Genomic DNA, 7,270 nt, shown 5'->3' with positions numbered 1-7,270 from the left:
ATCCAATGCGAGCAGTCAGTTATTGGACACCAGAAACACCACAGTGCTGGTTCAGGAAACCAGAATGAAATACTTTGTTATTCCTGCTTAAAAAGAGCAACAAATACAGAACAGAAACATCAGCAGATCAAAATGTGGTCCTAAAGTTGGCTACAATCAAGAACTTGTAAGCAAGCTGAGTGATGAATTAATTATATTTAACAATCACCTCTAATAATTCGTAATAATTTATATCTCATTAACCACCCAAGAAGAGCTGCAAGAGGTGGTTAGGGAGAGGGAAGCCTGGGCCTCCTTGTTTAGGCTACTGCCCCCATGACCCGTATAAGTGGATGTGAATGGATGGATGGCTAATAATTCAAGAAGTATCATGGACAGTACTGAATCAGTATCATGGACAGTACTGAATCAGTATCATGGACAGTACTGATGCAGCAAGATGCAGAGCCCATTATTACTGATGCAACTGACTTCCTCATGATGATCTTGGAAAGAGGACACATGACTATCACCATAAGCTATAGAAGCATGTAATGGACATAAAATGTAATAGATTTTAAGTCTTTTTATTCAGGTGAATGCAGCAAAATGAATGTCCTTGGTAATTGAACAAATTATTTAAATAATGATTAGGTTGAAACGTGTTTAAAGTGTTTCTCTAAAAGGTTAGGGCTGGCTCCATCTCTCTAACTTACTTCCTAGTACTTAAAATCTTTACTTTATCTTTGATCTTTACTTTTATTTGTAATTGTTGATTGTTAATTCTTGTAACAATAACAATTTCGTTGGACTGAGAAACAGCCTGTTTCTCTGTGCATATGACAATAAGCTCCTGAATCTTACTAATGAGAAATCCGTCGTCATCTCTTTATTAGAATTTTCTCAATAAATGCAGACACAGAGACAGATATTCTAAGCAGCAGTTACTTTTAGCAGAACCATACAGCCTACACCAGAAGATGTATTGTCATTATAAAGCATACCGAATGCTGATTAACATTTATTAACGAACCCATATACAAACAGGGATTTCCTGTCCAAGTACAAGCACTGCACTGCCTGTACTGTGTGTGATAGAGAAGCTAGAAAGGAAAAAAAAGTTATCTCTGCAGCTCGAATCCGGTGGAGGGTGGGCCGCGCCCGTTCTGTGCAGTAATATTTATAGAGAGAGATGGGTCATGCATGCAACCCTTTCTCTTTTTCCCAGACAGGGCCAGCTGTGGTGAACAAAGCAAAAAAACGGAATGACACAACCCATAAATAACCCAGTGGCAATTCTCCCACTCAAAGTTCTCGTCGTCAAACCTTTAAAAGGCCAGTCAGGTTTTATAGTGAGGGTTAAAAAGTGGTTTTTCGTAAACGTTAGTGCTACATGCTGCCATCTTGTCGTATATTAGATTTTACTATCTGATCATACGAGAAGCTTTTAATTTCATTGGCACAATGTGTGTGACAAACACATTATGTCACTGTGCTTGCTGTCCTGGTTTGACTGTTTATCCACTTGCTTAAATACTTCATTAAAAACATTCCCCCCTGGTTAATACACAAGGGGGATCGAGGAGGATGTTGCAGATCACCAGAAAGCACAACAACTGAGGCCTGACTGCAGCAGGGCTAAAAGTTATTCCTGCATAGTCCATGCATCCAGCAGAAAGTGACTCAACTGGTTTTGCTGTGCAACATATTTGCACGTCCAGGAGTCGCTCCGAGCAGACCATAAACATGGCAACAAGCTCCTATAAAAAAGCAAGGACATTCCGTTGTGAGATTTCTTCGATCTTTATAAGAGAAAAGGTAGCTTAGGGACATTTTGAATTAAGGGCACCCAAATAATTCTGCCTCTTTTTACAGTCCAGCATTAAGCATTTACACTGCAAAGACCAGATAGAGTCCATATTCTCCTTCCACATCCATCAAATCACTCACAGAAGTCACTAAATAATACGGATCATGTTTAAGAAACGGTTATGGACGGAATTTAGATAAGCATTGAATAAGGACTCATTTAAAGAGGGAATACTTACAGTATTGTAATGGGTTGTTGGTTGTTTTGTATTGCACAGACGTGTGGTAAATGACCATGAAAGGAAAGCTAGAAAAATAAAGACTATGACCTCAGGATGTTTATGAAATGCTATTGCCGAATATAAAGGCTGAATCTATATTTAAATTCTCCAAAAGAATGTTTGGCAGGACTTGAAGGTGGATCTTGATTGGACATGGGCCACAGCTATTACGAATGTATTTACTTTGTGTGGTTCGGCTGGAGGCACTGTGATCAAAGCCACTCTCCACCTTATCAGCTCAGATTCAAGCCAGTCTTTCTGTCGCAAACAGCAACGAGTGCCACCCCAAATGCCACAAGCCGGCAGTGACCATCTGTCTACTGTGGAATAGTGTGGTAGGGGTGGGACAACTGGCCTGGAGTATCCTACACAGCTTACTAAGGATCCATCCATCACTACACAGACACACACACACACACGCGCACTTCATGCTGATCACTATAGACCCATCTCATAGGGCTTGCTTTGACATGATGTGAAAGCTGATTGTCTGGTGAACCAGGGTCGCTTTCTTGTCCATGACAACCCCGTTATCGAGACGTTAATGGAATTAGAAGTGCTTCTTCTAAAGGTCGTGTCATAATTTAAGAGCTATCTAGCTTGGCCTGATATCCGTGAAAGGTGTTTTCACCTGAGGGTGATAAAGATGCAGTGTACACGTTCCACAGCTGTAGATGGAATAAAGGAAGCAGAATAAAGTATAAAATTACAGGATAGCATTGTGTCTAGACAGTAGAACTCAAGTCTTTGTCTCCTCTAAACATCACTTCAAAATGAATATGATAATGATATAATAAGTAATAAGTGATGTGTCTGGAATTACATCAGGAATAGAACACATAACTAACTAACAATTATCGCAATGCCTTATTGCTTACTGGGAGTAATTTAATCTTAATCGTAAAGAGAGAATGCTTACATTTTTAAACATTTTAGCTACCATGGCAGCTTTTTGGATGAAGTGTGACATTTTACCTCAGGAGTTCAAACCTTTGGGTCATAGTGACCATTTACACTTACATACATAACCCATAACACTGAAACCAGTGACAGGTGAAGTGAATAACATTGATTATCCTGTTACATTGACGCCTTTCAAGGTGTGTGACATATTCAGCATCAAGAGAACAGTCAGTTCTCGGAGCTGATGTGTGGGAAGCAAATAAATTATAATTAGCAAGCATCAGAATCTGAGCAACTCTGGCAAGGGCCAAATTGTTATGGCTAAACAACTGCGTTAGAGCATCTCCAAAACAGGACGTCTTGTGGGGTGATCCCAGTGTGCAGTGGTTAGTGCCCACCAAATGAGGTCGGACCAAGGAGAACCGCTGACCCGTTGACAGGGTCACGGGAGTCTGAGGCTGGTGATGACCTTGGGGAGCGACGGCTAGCCCGTCTAGTGTAATCTCACAGAAGAGCTACTGTAGCACACCCTGCTGAAAACGTTCATGATGACAGTGACGGGAAGGTGTCTGACCACATGGTGCATCAGTTTTTCTGGCCATGGGAGCCCATGTTAGCTCCTGTCCACCACCCAACGTGCCTACAATGGGCACGTGAACATCACAACTGGTCCATAGCGCGATGGAAGAAGGTGCAGCGGTCTTTGTTACATCCTCTAGGGGAAGGACGCAACAAAGGTTTTAACCCTACACAGCCTCAGACAAAACAGATACAGCACAAAGCATCCAAAAAAAGCACGATTTTTATGTGCTCTTAAGTGAGATCTCTACTTATTTACCAACTTCAGAAAAATTTTATGAAAAACAAAATAGGATTTAATGACCTCATTGTGACCCCAGGCCAAAACAACAAACAATCCACCTAAAGCAAAACCCACTAACTTACCTAAAAATAAAGAAAGCAAAATACAACAAACTACGCTTACAAATCCTGTAGACTAAATGTTACAGTAAGTTCAAGAAGAGGAAAAAGTAGAATCACCAAGTTTGGTCTGTGCCGGTAGATGTCCACTGGAGCAGTGTGTCAGCTCAGACAGGTATAGTGCAGCTCCTCCACTCTCAGACAAAGGATCTCTTTTCAAATTTCCCGCCATCAGATCTGGCCAACAGAAACCAAGCACCTGGGCAGGGCAACAAGCAGCCAATCACAAGCATGCAACAAATCTAAGGAGAGCCCAAAAAGAAACAGATCCCCAAACACACACAGGAAGTACCGGTCTTATCAATCGCAATTTCTTCCACATCGTGTCGCTCACCAGTAGACAAGATGGCACCAAGATGCACTATGGGAAGAAAGCAAGCTGGTGGGGGCAGTGTGATATTCTGGCTAATGTCTGGGCAGCTGGGAGACTGAATCTGGCATTCATGTAGATGTTACTGTAACACGCACCAGCTACTTAAACACTGTTGTAGAGCAAGTACACCCCTTCATGGCCACAGTATTCCGTAATGGCACAAATCCTTTTTCAGCAGTAGGACACAGTATGCCATGATGCAAAAACAGTTGGGGAATAGTTTGATCTCCTCAAGTCGAGTTCTCATTGGAAGGTCATTGCTAATGCTGCTGTTAAAGTGTCTTTCTTCCACTTGTGCAATGCTGCGAAGATTAGAGCATCACTCTCTCAGTGTGCCACGGGCTCCATTACTCATGCCTTTGTTTGCAGCCTTGATATCGACAAAGCTCTTCTCCCCCGGTAATAACTCTGGTTCACTATTAACTTCACTAAGTCAAGGTGAGAGAGCACATTGTTTGACAGTAGCAGAAATGATACCTCGGGCATCACTGAATAGCACTATTCAGTCAATTAGTGAAACACAGAATCATGGAAGTACACGACAGGACTGTGTACTGTGCTGTACTGTGCTTAGCTTGGTCATAAATGTTGATTCATCTGGAATATTTACCTCTGGACTGCTGAGGCAACTTTATCATACATTTATTATATATATTATATATTATACATTTGTTTTATCCTACAATAAAAGGAATAATACAAAATTCTAAAATGATTCTACTACTACTATTGTATATGCCTTCATTCCTTTTAAGCCACAATCTTTTTGCCTAACCACTATTAAATCTGTAATCTGACAAAATTGCATGAGGATTTGAAGAGAAACACATCATAGATCACTTAACAGGAAACATCCCTTCCTACAGCATGAAACTTCATAAAATATGCACAAAGTCCATGTTCATTTTAATTTGCAAAATTATGCTTGTCACATCATTACATTTGCAGATATCTTCTCTGAAAGACGCAGAAAAAAAAAGAAATGTAACATGCCAATAGGAACCGAGGGGAGTATTTCAGGGGTTTATCATTCTCATTCTTACTGTGAGTGGGTGTCATGGTGTCATACATTTAAACATAATTTATGTCCCATGCGAAGCCCGGCGACAATGCAACCAGTTGCCATGGCAACACGCTAGAATTAAATATTTACTTCGGCAGGTTCTGCGGTGGCCGGTCAGTTTCATCAAACAGCTGCAGTGTGTGTTCATACACACACCGCTATCTGCTCATTAGTGGTGACAGAGCTCTGAAATACGTGTGTTCCTTAAGACAGAATGCGGCAGGAAGCCTTACTCCGCTCACATCCCAATTTAAGGCTAAGTTAATCATGTTGGTACACACACTATATTGCCAAAAGTTCGCTCACCTTTCTTGTCTCACATATGATCTTAAGTGACGTCCCATTCCTAATCCATAGGAATTCAAGATGACGTTGGTCTACCCTTTGCAGCTAGAACAGCTTCAACTCTTCTGGGAAGTCATTCCACCAGGTTTAGGAGTGTGTTCATGGGGATTTTTGACCATTCTTCCAGAAGCGCATTTGTGAGGTCACATACTGATGTTGGACGAGAAGTCTTTGCTCTAATTCATCCCAAAGGTGTTCTATCGGTTCTATCGGTCAGGACCCAGTGCAGACCAGTTCATCCACACCAGACTCTGCCATACATCTCTTTATGAATCTTGCTTTGTGCACTGGTGCACAGTCATGTTGGAAGAGGAAGGGACCAGCTCCAAAAAGAGTTCCCATAAAGTTGGGAACATGGAATTATCCAAAATATGTTGGTATGCTGAAGCATTCAGAGTTCCTTTCACTGGAACTAAGGGCCCAAGCCCAAATCCTGAAAAACAACCCCACACCATAATGCCCCCTCCATCAAACTTTACACTTGGCACAATGCAATCAGACAAGTACCATTCTCCTGGCAACTGCCAAACCCAGACTCGTCCATCAGATTGCCACATGGAGAAGCGTGATTTGTCACTCCAGAGAACTGCTCTAGTCTGTTGGCGGCGTGTTTTAGACCACTGCATCCGATGCTTTGCATTGCACTTGGTGATGTATGGCTGGGATGCAGCTGCTCGACCATGTAAACCCATTCCATGAAGCCCTCTGCGCACTGTTCTTGATCTAATCGGAAGGCCACATGAAGTTTGAATGTCGGTAGTGATCTCGCACTATTCACTCTATGCGCTTCAGCATCCGCTGACCACGCTCCGTCAGTTTACGTGGTCTACCACTTCTTGGCAGAGTTGCTGTCATTCCCAAACACTTCCGTTTTCTCGCACAGGTGGCATCCTATCACAGTTCCACGCTGGAATTCACTGAGCTCCTGAGAGCGACCCATTCTTTCACAAATGTGTGTAAAAACAGTCTGCATGCCTAGGTGCTTAATTTTATACACCTGTGGCCATGGTAGTGACTGGAACACCCGATTCCGATCATTTCTATGGGTGAGCGAATACTTTTGGCAATACAGTGTATATTAAAAATGTGTGTATGTGGGTTTTTTACACCGATGTAATGTTTGGGTTTGTCGTGTCCCTGGAAGGGTGTGGAGGAAACATGGTCTGATCCTGGACATCAGGGATGCAAAGAGTATGCAAAGCAACTGATGAACATGAGAATAAACATGGAAGTAGGAAATACAAGACTTGGTGGATTAAAAGAGAGATTAAAATCTGAGCCGACAGATGATCACCTGCTGTTGACCCTAGTGTTCTGCTCAACAACTAGTCTGCTAATCTGTGTGTTAGTTCATTCATACGCCATACCTTGTGAGAGACTACCTCAGTGAGTGGATGTATCTATGTGAGTGAGTGTGGGTGAATGAGTTGGTGTGTCTGTGTGAGTGACTGTGAGTGGGTGAGTGAGTGGGTGTGTCTGTGTGAGTGACTGTGAGTGGGTGTGTCTGTGTGAGTGACTGTGAGTGGGTGAATGAGT

Source organism: Brachyhypopomus gauderio, chromosome 17, assembly GCF_052324685.1.
Source record: "Brachyhypopomus gauderio isolate BG-103 chromosome 17, BGAUD_0.2, whole genome shotgun sequence".
NCBI classification, from domain to species: domain Eukaryota; kingdom Metazoa; phylum Chordata; class Actinopteri; order Gymnotiformes; family Hypopomidae; genus Brachyhypopomus; species Brachyhypopomus gauderio.
Note: the sequence above shows the minus strand (reverse complement) of the source record.